Raw genomic sequence first — 16,080 nt, forward strand, 5'->3', positions numbered from 1 at the left:
AAATACCCAATGTGATCTCTTCACAAGAAGCACCAGCAAAAAAAACAGGAAACCCATAGATCTCAAACTCTACGGTGAAACAATAAAAGTAGAAAAATAAGCAAAATTCCTTGGAGTCACCTTCCAGAAGAACATGCACTGGACAACCCATATAGCGAACATAGAGAGAGAGGGACAAAAAAGACTAAACCACCTAAAAACGCTGTGCGGAAGAAAATATGGAGCCTCACCTCAGACTGCTGAAAGTCTACATCAGCTACATCCGATCCCTCTTTGAATATGCCCTGCCAGCCTGGATAACAGCTTCACCGCAGCAGATGAATCGGCTACAGATAGTCCAATACATGGCAATAAAAATGGCTTACAGACTACCAAGATACATCAGCAACCAATACGTTAACAGCATATCTGGACTGACATCAATAGACAGTCAATCATTGGCCAGAAGTTCATCAACAGAGCCACTCACAACACATCATTGAAGGAAGCTGTGGGACAGGCCAAATGGACCACAGATACACCCATGTCCATAATGCTGAAACTGACATAGATGAGGGGAAGAAAAAAAATACAAAATACAAAAAAAATATGTATATATACAACAACAACAAAATAATAATTTGTGTGTGTATGAAAATGTGTAGATATATGTGAATGCACTCCTTAGCGCCCCCACCCCTCTCCCCATGCACAGTTGTGAGTTAATTTTAATTACGTTTTTTATCCCTTGCTTTTTTTATTTTATTTTAGATATTTTTTTTATTTATTTTTTTACTTCTATTTTTAAAGCAAAACACCACGAACTCATGTCGGGGAAAGCAAAAAGGCGAAACTGGCCTGCCCTGCCTCTTCCACCAATCCAATTGTTTCTTATGGACAGAAAAGAGCAGAGGCTCTGAGCTGTCCGATCAGGTCCATTGTCTACTTACTTGCTGGAATGGAATTCTGGTCAAATGTGGTTTCCATATGTTTGTTTTTGATAACTTTCTAATTATTCCATTCCATTCCAGCAATTACAATGAGCCCATTCGCCTATCAAATTCTATTAGTCACATACACATGTTAAGCAGATATTATTGCGGATGTAGCGAAATGCTTGTGTTCTAGCCCAAACAGTGCAGTAATTTCTGTAACTATATCCTATAGTTATTTTTTGAATGAGCATGTATATGAAAATACTTATATATTCTTGATTTGATAGCACGTATTGTTGAGCTCTGATTTTGCTCAGCTCAAAGTAACACGTTTTTAGCGTTCCTCTGCTCTGCTGAATGCTCTTGCCTGCAATGCTATTCTTCAGTTTCACTCCAACACCTTAGGTGGCAGCATTGTTGGTGGCGCGCTCACCAGTGAGTGTTTCGGGTTAATTCAAAATGGCTGCGCCCTGAGCATTAGTTGAAGGTGTCTGCCTTGAGCATTGAATAACGGGAAGGTACGGTAAAGGGGACTTTTTTCTTTCTTACATATGTGTCCGCTAGCTAGCTTAGTCTTTGCAGTTTGTTTTAATGTGTATACATACTATTTATCTAACGTTAGCTAGCAAACGATAGCTCCTATTCTGCAATGTAACTAGCACGAGCTCACACTAACTAGCAAAAAGAGGATATTAGCTAAATGTTGTGTGCGTCTTTGCACTGCTGCTCAAACTGTTTTGTAATCACCTTTTCTATGGTTGGTGCCAGGAATTAGCTGGACCACTGTTTCAATTGTTTTGACGAGTAGTTATGTTCATGGTTTGTCAATAATAAAATAAAACACACAAAATCAAATCTTCAATCACAGTGACGTCACTCGAACTCTCCAGTACAGCAATGTACTAGTTATGTCTTCCGTCTATGAAGAGCTGAAGGGAATACAGAATGGCATTTGCACAAGAACGAACCACCTCTCCCGTCTCAGTAACTGTCCTTGTCTTCTTTCCTTCATTCTGCACTCATCTGATAACACTGGCAATGGTGGATGCTTATTGGGAATGAGCTTTTCTCTGCTTCCATGCACATTCTCATCAGTGTATATGAGGCAAAGGAGACGAGGAAGCCTGCGGTGTTTCCATTAGTTAGATTCCGTTGCAAAACATTTGGTCTGTTAAACGTTTTGCAACAGAAATCGTTTGCCATTTTAGGGAGGGGGGGGGACTTAGAAACTTATTTGCTAAACGTTTTCCATTTGGAGTAAACGGTTTCAAGTGAAAAACATTTTGCAACAGAATCCGGCTAATGCATTCACGCATAATGTGCACCCCTATTTATAATATTAGGTCTGAACAGGACCCCATGGGCTTGTTCATGTAATTGAAACAACATGCACAGCGCTGCAGATGTCAACTGGAGCTGCCCCTGAGGCCTCATTTTATAACCGCTGAGTACATTTCGCACTAAACTTCTGCGTGCACCTTTTCAGAAAAGTCTGCGCACCTACCAAAATATTGAGGTTTATTAACTTGGTGCACGCCATTCATACGCGTGTTTCCCGTAATAAATCAGTCATGTTGTAAAACTGTGTGTGTGGAAACGAGCATTGATACTCCACCTTTTATGGTGACAACACCTTTATTTGCTGTATAATTTTGAACTATTGACATTATGCCAGGACACGCAAAATACGAATGAAATATTTCCAGTACCTTCACATTTTGTTGTGGTACAGCTTGCATAACATTTTATTTCGTCCATGTACACCCAATACCCCACAATGACAGGGAAAATGTGTTTGTAGACATTTTAGCAAATTTATTTTGAAAGAAATGCAGATCTCATTCACATAAGTTTTCACACCCCTGAGTCAGAACTTTGTAGAACACCTTTGGCAGCAATTACAGAGTCTTTCAGGGTAAGTCTCTCTGAGCTTGCCACATCTTTCCAAAAATGTTCAAGCTCTGTTAAATTGGTGGTTGTTCATTGCTAGACTACAATTTTCAGGTCTTGCTATAGATTTTCATGTAGATTAAGTCAACTGTAACTCGGCCACTCAGGAACATTCACTGTCTTCTTGGTAATCAACTCCATTGTAGATTTGTTCTTGTGTTTTAGGTTACTGTCTTGCTGTAACATGAATTAATCTCCCAGTGTCTGGTGGAAAGCAGACTGAACCAGGTTTTCCTCTAGGATTTTGCCTGTACTTAGCTCCATTCAGTTTATTTTTTATCCTGAACTTCCTGGTCCTTAACAATTACAATCATACCCATAACATGATGCAGCCACCACCATGCTTGAAAATATGAAGAGTGGCACTCAGTAATGTGTTTTATTGGATTTGCCCCAAACATAAAACTTTGTATTCAGGACAAAAGCGTGAATTGCTTTGCCACATTTTTTTGCAGTGCCTTGTTACAAACAGGATGCATTTTGGGATTTAAAAAAAATGATGTACAGGCTTCCTCCTCTTCACTCAGTCAATTAGTATTGTGGAGTAACTACAATGTTGTTGATCCATCCTCAGGTTAAAACTATCACAGCCTGTGTCTTTGTTGTGACTGGGTGTATTGATTCACTATCCAAAGTGTAATTTAATAATAACTTCACCATGCTCAAAGGGATATTCAATGTCTGCTTTTTATTTTATTTTCACCCAACTACCAATAGGTGCAAGTCTTTGATAGGCATTGGAAAACCTCCCAGGTCTTTTTGGTTGAATCGGTTTTAAATTCACTGCTTGACTGAGGGTCTCGACAGATAATTGTTGTACCTCACACATACAATTTTAGGTAGTCGTAAAAATTCAATTAAAAAAAAATCATGTTAAACACTTATTGAGTCCATGCAACTTAAGTACATTTTTATTCCTGAACTTATTTACGCTTGCCATTACAAAGCGTTTGAAAACTTATTGACTTAAGACGTTTCCACTTTTTGTGTGTGTGGGAGAGAATCTTTATCAGTAATTTATGCTGTATCTGGATGAGGACGGTTTCTTTTTCAGACACTGACAATGGACCTGAATTAGAGGTCGACCAGTTATGATTTTTCATCGCCGATACCGATTATTGGAGGACCAAAAAAAGCCGATACCGATTTAATCGGACGATTTTAAAATTTGTAATAATGACAATTACAACAATACTGAATGAACACTAATTTGAATTTAATATAATACATCAATAAAATCAATTTAGCCTCAAATAAATAATGAAACATGTTCAATTTGGTTTACATAATGCAAAAACAAAGTGTTGGAGAAGAAAGTAAAAGTTTAATGCCAGCTAGCAACTTACCTTGGCTTACTGCATTCGTGTAACAGGCAGGCTCCTCGTGAGGCAGGTGGTTAGAGCGTTGGACTAGTTAACTGCAAGTTTTCAAGATTGAATCCCCGAGCTGACAAGGTAAAAATCTGTTCTGCCCCTGAACGAGGCAGTTAACCCACCGTTCCTAGGCCGTCATTGAAAATAAAAATGTGTTCTTAACTGACTTGCCTAGTTAAATAAAGATTAAATAATGGTAGAAAAAAAAATCGGCAAATCGGTGTCCAAAAATACAGATTTCCGATTGTAATAACTTGAAATTGGCCCTAATTAATCGCCCATTCTGATTAATCGGTCGACCTCTACTATGCATTCAGGCAGGTAGCGTTCTCCTGGCATCCGTCAAACCCAGATTCATCTATCTGACTGCCAGATGGTGAAGAGTGATTCTTCACTCCAGAGAACGCATTTCCACTGCTCCAGAGTCCAATGGTGGCATGCTTTTTACCGCCCCAGCCGATCCTTGGCATTGCTCATGGTAATTTTATGCCTATGTGCAAGTGCGGCTGCTCGACTATGGAAACCAATTTCATGAAGCTCCTGACGAACAGTTCTTGTATTAGCGTTACTTCCAGAGGCAGTTTGGAACTCGGTGGTGAGTGTTGCAACCGAGGACAGACGATTTTTACACACTGCACGCTTCAGCACTCGGCGGTCCCGTTCTGTGAGCTTGTGAGGCCTACCACTTCGCGGCTGAGCCGTTGTTGCTCTTAGACGTTTCCACTTCAATAACAGCACTTACAGTTGAAAGTCACTGAGCTCTTCAGTAAAGCCATTCTACTGCCAATGTTTGTCTATGGAGTTTGCATGGCTGTGTCCTCGATTTGATATACGTCAGCAATGGGTGCAGTTGAATCCACTAATTTTGAACGGATGTCCACATACTTCTGTGTGATATATATATATATATATATATATATATAAAAAATGTGTTTTTGTTCAGTATAGATCAGCTGTTAAATTCAACTGTATATCGGTATTATAAACTGCTGCCTATGATAGTAAATATAGGCTAGACCTATTTACTAAGCTACTAGGGTCCAATTAAATGAGATGCACGGTAATTTGTTGAAGGCTATGGCTTCTTTGGGAATATGAACCTATCACAACCAGAAAAGGTGAGGAATATATTCTGCAATGGTTATGAAAATGAAAGGGAAAAATATTCCTATGTCAAATTATTTTTCTCACTAGTGGTATATTGCTGCGTTCTGTTTTTGTTTTTTGTATGAATAAGCTTTTATAACCCCATTTTGCACAAAATACTTACTTTCCAGCTTGCAATACAATATTTCAACCACTAGCAGATGTGAGTATGCATGTTCTAAAGTTTGCTGTGAGGTGAGCACATTCTTACGTCAAGTAAAATTTGTATAAATGGCAACTTTTGCATGAACTGGCGTGCACACACATTTTGGGGTATATTTGTACTTAAGCATGGTTTTATAAATGAGGCCCCTGGAAATGATCAGAGGCCCGTCATCCCAGTTTCTAGCCAGTCTTAGCAGCAGCTGCCTGACATGATCACTATTTTGAGATTTCAGCTTTATCAATATTACGTTTGGGCTTGGTAGAGTGATCTACTGTATAGCCTTGTCTAGACATTGTCAGTTAGCATTTTGTGAGCATTTCTCCAAGACTTTACTTATTGAGTTCTTTGTCTGGCCTTGAGAATTGGTGGCAAATCTGATGGCCGAATGGTAAATAACATCTAGCCGCTCGAGAGCACCCTTACCTGCCGATCTATAAATGATGTCTGCGTAATCTAGCATGGGTAGGATGGTCATCTGAATCAGGGTTAGTTTGGCAGCTGGGGTCAAAGAGGAGCGATTACGATAGAGGAAACGAAGCCTAGATTTAACTTTAGCCTGCAGCTTTGATATGTGCTGAAAGGAGGACAGTGCACCGTCTAGCCGTAGTTGTATGAGGTGACTACCTCAAGCTCTCAACACCTGTGGGAAGAGGGGCATTCTTCTTACCAAACCACATGACCTTTGTTTTGGAGGTGTTTCAAACAAGGTTAAGGGTAGAGAATGCTTGTTGGACACTAAAGAAAGCTTTGTTGCAAAGCAGGCAGGCAGTGACTGAGACAACAGATTTTCTGACTTTATACACTGCACTCTTTGAGAGGTAGTTAGCAAACCAGGACAAAGACCCCTCAGAGACACCAATACTCCTTCGCCGGCCCACAAGCATGGAATAGTCTATCGTATCAAAAGCTTTGGCCAACAATATTGCCTAGAAGGGCAATGGTGACATCATTGACGACCTTTAAGGTTGCAGTGACACATCCATAACCTGAGCGGGAACCAGATTACCAGAGGTGGGACCAAGTCAATGTTTTTCAAGTCACAAGTAAGTCTCAAGTCTTAGCACTCAAGTCCCAAGTCAAGACAGGCAAGTCTGAGTCGTCTCAAGTCCTAAACAAGTCATAATGTGCTCTTCACCAAATGTAATTCCATTTCATATTTAACAAGAGTAATAGTATATTACATCTATGCAAATCATGAATGCTTTTATAAATATGTATTACTTCCCAAAAACATTATTTCCATGGAAATACATGGGTAGCCATGAGAAGAGAAAACAAAATATTGTAGGTCTCTCTCTCTCTCCAGATATACTCTAGACACCTAAAATAATCCTGCCGTAAAGTTACAATAATTTATTAAAAGGTACATCTAAACAACTGATACTGAACTTCAAGTAGGCCTACAATTTGAACACTGGCCTTGGCCTGAATGTCAGAGAAAAAAAATACAGATCCCAAAGATGGGAGATAAAACCTGAACATGGAGACGACGTGTGTGTGTGTGTGTGTAATGCATAAACAGTTTAATTTTTTTCTCTTATCTCCGGGCCCTATGATGCATTGCATTTGCAAAAGACCAAATTCGATAAAAGTCTGTCAGTCATTTGTGCACGATGAGGCCGCGGTATGATGCCACCATGGCTGAAGACACGCTCCACTGGAGGCTCTGCCAAGACCCTGATGGCCACTCGGGACAGTGAAGGAAGAGCCTTCCTGTTCATTGCCCAGAAAAAGAGGACATTCTGTCCTTCGCATATGTCAAGGTAGTGACTTAACTGTAGTGCTGGAGTGATCCCAACAGTTTCCTTCTGCCTCTTACAGTATGCTGCAAACGGCCCTTCTTCTTGTCTGTCCAAGACTATGGTCCTCTCGCTCTTCCTCATCAACAAGAGGCACAGCTTGCTCAGTCCCTGTAGCATCTTGCAGAATCAGTTCTGGCAAAACATGTAAAAGCAGAAACAAAAAGTCCGGTATTGGCGATGCAGTGGGTTAAACTGAAAGTATTATTGTTGCAGTCAATTGGATTAAATTATGAGAAGTAACATTAAACTCAATATTTACCTTTCACTCATTGTGTCTCCTCCTCCTTGACCAGCACATGGTGGTCCACCCACATCAGAGAAAAATCTGCATCCAAGGCAGCTGCTTTGAGGTAGACTGGATCTGAAAAGGGGGCAGTGATTCCATCTTGTGTCCTGGCCATTTTCACATTGAAGATTCCAAGAAATATTTTGTTCAGGGTTGCCTGGAGACTTCTGACCAGGCCGCTCAGGAAATGGACTTGAGGCTTCCGCTGCTCCAGGTGGTGATTCAGGGACAGGACCGAGGGAACAACTGATTGTGACTATCTTCTCCCCCTGTGTCATATCTGTTGCTTCTCCAAATGACCTCAGGATGTCCACCAACTCCTTCAACTTACTCCACTCCCATACTGTGTGCCCAGCCTTTTCTAGAACATGACTGAGCTTTTGATGGTCACATGTCTTGTGTTGACAGCAGCAGGGATGCCTCTTTCCCCAAATTCAGCCTCAAACACCTCTTTGAATTTTGTACTTGTATGTAGCAGTGAGCTGATTTTTGATAACTTTGAAAGAGGAGTCATCACTTGTTTCTTTCAAGCCATCTTCCACCACCAGCTGGAGAGTGTGGGCTAAACACTGCAAGCACAGTTTTTTTTGCAATAGCAGTATCAACTGTTTGCTGGTTTTCCAGGGTTAGGGCATTCCAGAGCTCTGGGTCATCAAGGTGACCTTCGTCATGTACTTCATCTTCTTGTTCAATGGGGAAGCACAACGTGAATGCTTTTCTCATGTTGGTAGCATTGTCACTAATGATATAGTCCAATTTATCTTTAATGCTGTACTCACCACATATGGCCTCAAATTTCTCACAGATTCTTTTGGCCTTGTGTGGTCACAGGAAGCAGTCACAGGCCAAGCGATTGAACTTGAGCTGTATCCTCTCCATCTTTCTCCATACAGTTCAGTGACACCAAAGAACCCCCTCATCTTTCGGTCGGAACAAATGTCCGCTGTCACTGAAACATGGTCTGTGTTCAGTTTTGAACATCTCTCTGTAGCGAGGTTCTCTACTTTTTGATGTCAATGTTCTATGACATACTGGGCTGTGCTTACTGTCAACCACTGACAGAAAGTGACAAACTCTTGTTTTCCACAATAGACAGTGGCAAATTGCAATCGATAACCAGGTCGGACATGATTGCATTGTTGAAAGCTTTCTGCTGTTCATGATTCATGCTGTACTGCCCTACACGGGTCTCCATGAACTGTGAGATTGGAGACTGTTGTGGTTCACTTGTGACATGTTTGTTCAAATCTGTAAGCATAAAAAATAAAAAAAATTGAGCGGGGCAGTAGCACAATCTTGGATGGTCTCAATCTTGGGTGTAATGATCACGTTCCTGCACTGGCTGACTCTGGAGGCTGATTGATTTAATGTTATGTTAGCCTACATGCTATACTAGCAAAGTTAGATATAGCTGTTGGCTATATTAGCCACAACTTACCGTTCTTTGTGCAGCTTCAAATGTCAAACAAAGTTGGAAGTTGTTGCGCCTCACTCTGTAATTTTCTTCCCGCGTGTTTTGCAAGTTGCAATCCGTGTTTTGTTGACTACAGTGTAGTCTGTTGATACCCAAAATGTATTATTTTCGGATAATCTTTCTAATGGCTCAATCTGAATTGACCCGCTGACGTTCCTCTGCACTGCCACGCACAACTTTTTCTCCGCTGGCACAATTTGATTGGCTGCTGTCCGATTCAAACTTAAATCCGTTAAATGAAGAGTTGATACACTGCACACTTTTTTTCCCCCTCTTTTTTTTCTTAACGGCATCATTTTTTAGATTTGGGCTTGGGGAGGGTGTCAGGTTGAGTCATAAGGCTCAAGTCCAAGTCAAGTCACAAGTCATTGGTGTTAGTCAAGTTGCAAGTCATCATATTTGGGACTCTAGTCCAACCTCTGGAGAATACTATAGACATCAAGAAAGCCAGTCAGTTGTTTATTGACAAGTTTTTCCAACTCTTTTGATAAACATGGCAAACTAGAAATAGGCCTATAACAGTTAGGATCAGCTTGGTCTCCCCTTTTTAAATAAAGGATGAACTGTGGCTGCCTTCCAAGCAATGGGAACCTCCCCAGAAAGGGGAGAGAGGCTTGGCGTTGATAGGGGCGGCAACCTTAAAGAAAGGGGCTAAACCATCTGACCCAGATGTTTTTTTTGGGGTCAAGTTTAAGGAGCTCCTTTAGCACCTCGGACTCAGTGACTGCCTGCAGGGAGAAACTTTGTAGCGGGCAGGGTGAGAAGCATCGGGGATAGTCGCATTAGAAGGGGTGGGAGATGAGGAAATGTTGGACGTGCAAGGAGGCATGGCTGAGTCAAATAGGAATCCTGACTTAATGAAGTTGTGATTTAAAGAGCTCAGCCATGTGCTTCTTGTCAGTAACAATCACATCATCAACATTAAGGGACATGGGCAGCTGTGAGGAAGAGGGTTTATTCTCCAGGTCTTTAACAGTTTTCCAGAACTTCTTGGGGTTAGATCCACAGAGCGAGAACTGCTCCTTAAAATAACTAACTTTGGCCTTCCGGATAACGTGAGTGCACTTATTTCTCATTTGCCTGAACGATAGCCAGTTCATGAAGGAAGGCTTGCTCATTAAAGTTTTTTAGCAAGCGTCTATGACAAATCAGGACAGGTAGTTTCACTGAGCAGCCATTACGAACACAGGCTGTAAAACAGTGATCACTAAGGTCATTACAGAAAACACCAAACTGATACCTATCAGGATTATCTTGGACTTCGCCATCAATTGTCATCTGAAGTTTTGGCATCTTCCATAAATTGTGGCCATGAATCGGCCATAGAAATAGTTAGAAAGAATAAGATGACCCTCCGCACGGAAATTTGGATAACTATTGAAAGATGGTGTATATGCGTTTTTCTATTGTTATGGAAACAGTGCAGCCTCTGGTAGGTAGGCGGCTGGCAGGCTTCAGCTGCGGTACAGCAAAGCCAAGTCAGCCCGTGCTTATGGGGGAAGTGAAATGATAGGCTACAACGATTTTGCTCATGATCATGCACGCTGCATGGATAGACACTTGTAACGTTAGCTAGAAACCACACCAATCAATGCAGTGGCATGTGTAGTGAAGCAATTTTAGTGGTCAAAACCATTCCTCTGTGGGCAATGGGGGGAGCAGGTTAACAAAATGCTATCATATCACACAATTATACCATTTATAAACTGGTCATATACACTCATTGGCAAGTTTATTAGGTATACCACCCCGCTGAGGAGTGGAAAAACATTGCCACATCCCACAAATCCCAGTTCCTGTTGCGTCATGATGATGGCAAAGTCAGGATTTGGTGTAAACAGTATGAGCCCGTGGTCCCATCCTGCGTGATGTCAATTGTTTCGGCTGGTGGCGTAATGGCACACGTTAGGGTCCCTTAATACCAATTTAGCAACGTCTGAATGCCACACCGTATCAAAGTCGTTGCTGACCAGGTGCATCCCTTCATGGCTACATGGGGGTTCGACACAGTACTAGATGGGTGTACTTAATAAACTGTCCACTTGAGTTTTTTTTTTAATGTATTTTTTATAATTCCTCTTAAGGATAGGCCCGCTTTTACATTTTCGCCAAAAATGACATACCCAAATCTAAATTCCTGTAGCTCAGGCCCTGACGCAAAGATATGCATATTCTTGATACCATTTGAAACGAAACACTTTGAAGTTTTCAAAATGTGAAATGAATGTAGGAGAATATAACACATTAGATCTGGTAGAAGATAATACAAAGAAAAAAACAACCGTTTGTATTTTTTTTGTACCATCTTTGAAATGCAAGAGAAAGGCCATAATGTATTTTATTTTATTTTACCAGGTAAGTTGACTGAGAACATGTTCTCATTTGCAGCAACAACCTGGGGAATAGTTACAGGGGAGAGGAGGGGGATGAATGAGCCAATTGTAAACTGGGGATTATTAGGTGACCGTGATGGTTTGAGAGCCAGATTGGGAATTTAGCCAGCCAGATTGGGAATTTAGCCAGGACACCGGGGTTAACACCCCTACTCTTACGATAAGTGCCATGGGATCTTTAATGACCTCAGAGTCAGGACACCCGTTTAACGTCCCATCCGAAAGACGGCACCCTACACAGGGCAGTGTCCCCAATCACTGCCCTGGGGCATTGGGATATTTTTGTAGACCAGAGGAAAGAGTGCCTCCTACTGGCCCTTCAACACCACTTCCAGCAGCATCTGGTCTCCCATCCAGGGACTGACCAGGACCAACCCTGCTTAGCTTCAGAAGCCAGCCAGCAGTGGTATGCAGGGTGGTATGCCAGCCCAGGTGCAGTTTAGATTTTGTCCTCTAGATTGCAGCAGTGTATGTGCAAAGTTTAAGACTGATCCAATGAACCATTGCATTTCTGGTCAAAATGTTGTATCAAGACTTCCCAAATGTGCCTAATTTGTTTATTAATAACTTTTCATGTTCAAAACTGTGCACTCTCCTCAAACAATATCATGCTATTATTTCACTGTAATAGCTACTGTAAATTGGACAGTGCAGTTGGATTAACAATAATTTTTCTGCCAATATCAGATATGTCCATGTCCTGGGAAATGTTCTTGTTACTTACAGCCGCATACTAATTGCATTAGCCTACATTAGCTCAACCGTTCCGCAGGGGACTCACCCGTCCTTTAGAAGTTTTAGCTAGGCAACTCAGGTAAGAACACGTTTTTATTTACAATGACTGCCTACCCCGGCCAAACCCTAACCCGGACTATGCTGGGCCAATTGTGCACCGCCCTATGGGACTCCCAATCACGGCCGGTTGTGATAGAGTCTGGAATCGAACCAAGGTCTGTAGTGACGCCTCTAGCACTGAGATGCAGTACCTTCGACAGCTGAGCCTGTGTGTGTGTGTGTGTGTGTGTACATAAATAAAAATAGACAAGCAAAAAATAATGAGTCAACATTGTCAAATGTTCGGGTAAAAAAAATAAGTGGAGGTGCAAAAACCCAAGTTTCACCCCCGTTTTAAATTTTCTCCAGGCAGCAAAGTGAACACAAGGCTTTAGCTCATCTCAGTTGCGAAGAGTAATCATTTTGCAGCTGTTTCTGATTTAATAAACATACTGGTGTGTGGTAACGTTTAAATTAAAACCCAGCTCTGAAACAAAATTTAGGCTGAAAAATAATTTGTATGCCGTATCATAGGAAAAGACACTGCATACACATGGATTTGCATGAAGTGAGCAGTTGGGATTTCTCACTTCATGCCCAAATATATCATACTTTGACTAAAACGAAGAATCATTGATTTATACCTCATGGGTAAGCTCTGGCCATAGACTTTCAGTTTGAAAAGGGGAATTTGTAAGTCAAATTTTCTCTGTGAACGTGTCTGCTTTAATTGACATGTTTAGCTTTGTTCTTCATCTTGTCTATGTTCCTATCAGTATTGATCAGAACTTCAATACCTCCTTTGCATTTGATTGACAGGCTAAACTATATTAATCTCATCCAGACCTATGGTGTGATTCATTGGGGTTCTATTGACTTTGGTGACAATTCATTGCTGTGCATAACATCACAATGTTTGACAGAGGACATGTAAGGCCTGTGTCCCTTGACTGATTACGAAGGCTGAGGGTACAAGGCCCCAAGCCTGTGTGTTTGCAGAAATATCTTCAAATTATGTCCCAATTTGACTGTTGTTCAATAAGAGGTTGATGCTTTCTTTTGTGATCAATGTTTGGCTAGGAAAAGAAAGTCGATTCCTAATTTCTTATTGATTATCCAGTCTCAAGTGTTTTAGCATGCTCATCAATGGTAGGTTGGCTCTAGAAGCACAGCAGGTGCAGAAATAGCAATACACATATCACCTTCTAATAATGTATCATAGCTACATATCTCTTTGAGTTACAAAGAGCGGTATGATTTAGGAATGCAAAATGCAGTATTGTGAAATGTTGTCAGTTGTTGCTGTTATCTAAGTCAGTACTTCACGAGCCCTCTGCTTGGCCTTCTGATGAACAATTTAATTTTTAGCGGGAACTGCTGTTTTCATTATTCATACTCGGGCTTGGGTCGTGGTGCATTAAAGCATGACACAGTCACTTCCTCACACTGCAAATGTTATTCCCGAACTCCACATTTTCTGCCATTTCAAATGACTGTCTAGTGTATTTTACCATAATTCCACATCTTGCCTTGCATGTCTGTGTTTGTGTTAGGATGATGGTCCATTTATACATAAAATAAATAAAAAAAGGAATATAACTCCTAAGGCAGTTTGTCAGTTTCCTCAGTTTTTTGTTAATTTATTTTAATTTCTCTGTGCTTTTTCTTTGATCGTTGCTTTTTCCCCCCACCTGAAATTGGGCAGATTACCCTGCTCATCTATGAATGCTGGACTCCTCTCTTTCTGACTCGCTCCCTAATCAATTTGAACTGCTACATGATTATTTTACAGGGGAATTACACGTTATGTGAGTAGCATGAAATTGACTGCCGAAATGTAGTGGCTGACCTGAGTAACATTTTCAAGGGCTAGAGTAGAGTTCTTAAAACCAAAATAATATTTGTGTTGCCCCACAATTAGCGACCCAGTTTGAATTCCGTTAACATTCTTACTAAGCCTCAAAATTGCTTTTCATTTAAGGACGATTCTGTGGAAAAGTCAACCTAGTCATCCCCAAATAAGGTTAGCATTTTCCGAATGAAACCACGTTCATAATTGTCCTTAAGGTACAGTTAGAGTTCAGGCTTTATTTTAAATGTTTAAGTAGGACATTTTATGGATTTTGACTGTTAAGGATTAGGATGCCAAGTCTCAAAGGCGCTTCAGTTTTTTGGTGTGTGTTTTACAGTCTTGTAAAGGTGACTGGGACAGGCAGTCTAACATCCATAATGTTTTGGAGGATATATATTATTATTTATTTTTTTACGTGCTCCTTACTTTCAAATATCTTAACCTTCTATGTAAAGCTGGCTTTCATCAATGTTTTAATATGGTCTATAATTGTTTTCTCTCCATAAAAATGTGCATTCACCACATTGTGTGTGCTTGTTCTGAAATGTATTCATCAGGCTGTTACTGAAGCAACTGATAATGTTATTTTGGAAAATGTATGCTGAAATGAATTTCTCATACGTGGCAATACTAGATAAGTGTTTATCAACGATTTGTGAATAGTCCTGGAGTGTCTTTTTCAACTGAAAGCTCCCCAAAATATACTGACTTCAACCAGTGTCCAGAAAAGTGGATTAGTAGTGTACAGTAGGCACATGTATAGTGGGTTGAAATTAGGGACACCCTTAACAAAGATGCGCAGTAATGATTGTATAAAATAAATGATTCCAATACTGAGCTATATTGTATGGTCAACATTTTTGGGAAATTATGTTGTTATACTAATACAATTGCTCAGAAAGAGATTTTGTTTAACAAGTAATACTTTTTTTCCTCAAAGGTAGGGGTCAAAATGATTAACACCCCTAAAAGTTGAAAAGTAGTCAAGTTTACTATTTGGTCCCATATTCCTGTAACGCAATGACTACATCCATACAGAGGGTCAAAGATCATACCCCCAAGACATGCTAATCTCCCCTGTTATTGGTAATGGTGAGAGGTTAGCATGTTTTGGGGGGTATGACCTTTTTGAGCCTCTAACTTTCTCACTCATCTGTAATCATGGTAGCATCCACATTAATGTAGAGGTGTTTAGAAATTGCCTGTTTATAATAAAAGTAATTCCAAAATGACACTACATTATTTTTCAATTCTATTGGGCACAAATGATCTGAAACACAACCAAAACAAACTGCAAATGCTTCCAGCAAGTTTGCAGTCACACGCTTGATGTTGTCCTTGCACGCTACTGTAGGAATATGGGACCAAATACTAAACATTTTCTTATTTTCTAAGAATCTTTCAGGGGTGACCCCTACATTTTTGAGGAAAATTATTACTTGTTCAACAAAATCTCTTACTCTAAGCAATTGTTTTAGTATGAAAAGAATGGGGAAATATTTCTCAGTATTTGAATTATTTGATAGTCATTATTGCTCATCTTTATCACGGGTGTGAATAATTTAGGATCCCACTGTATATTGTCTAATTTGGGTAATTTGTTACAATATTTCAGAAAAATTGGCATGCAGAAAAGTTGTATTTGTGTCTAGCTTCAACTGGTAAAGGTTCATTTTTATATGTATAAAGATAGATAAATACTTGTAATGGTGTGGTGTATGGCCTTGTATACTATTCCGGCTGCTTGTAATTATGCAATTCTAGGTACTATACCATCTGCTGACATTTTTAAAAACCTTCCAAATGAAAAATGTGTTATGATATATTTTGACCAAGACATTTGAATGTCCATTCCTTCTGAAATTGCTATCCATGATTTGATCTAAGACTTACAACCTCAGACTTTTGCTAATGTGTTCAGTCTCCCCAAAAAGCTTGTCCGTTTCATGT

At 40.3% G+C, this 16,080-nt stretch overlaps 1 protein-coding gene across 4 annotated transcripts in view; it reads left to right on the forward strand.

Moving 5' to 3' along the window:
• Nucleotides 1-1,348: 1,348 nt before the first annotated feature.
• LOC139391153 (large ribosomal subunit protein uL11m-like) overlaps nt 1,349-16,080 on the forward strand; it is a 66,715-nt gene continuing 51,983 nt past the window's right edge. For 2 of the 4 annotated variants that reach the window (XR_011629566.1, XR_011629567.1), the window contains exon 1: nt 1,349-1,432. The gene's annotated coding sequence lies outside the window, so the exon portion shown is untranslated. The remainder of the gene's footprint in view (nt 1,433-16,080) is intronic. The other 2 variants (XM_071138713.1, XM_071138714.1) reach the window with 1 other exon arrangement.

The sequence above is a fragment of the Oncorhynchus clarkii genome, chromosome 31, assembly GCF_045791955.1.
Source record: "Oncorhynchus clarkii lewisi isolate Uvic-CL-2024 chromosome 31, UVic_Ocla_1.0, whole genome shotgun sequence".
In the NCBI taxonomy this organism is placed as follows: Eukaryota; Metazoa; Chordata; class Actinopteri; order Salmoniformes; family Salmonidae; genus Oncorhynchus; species Oncorhynchus clarkii.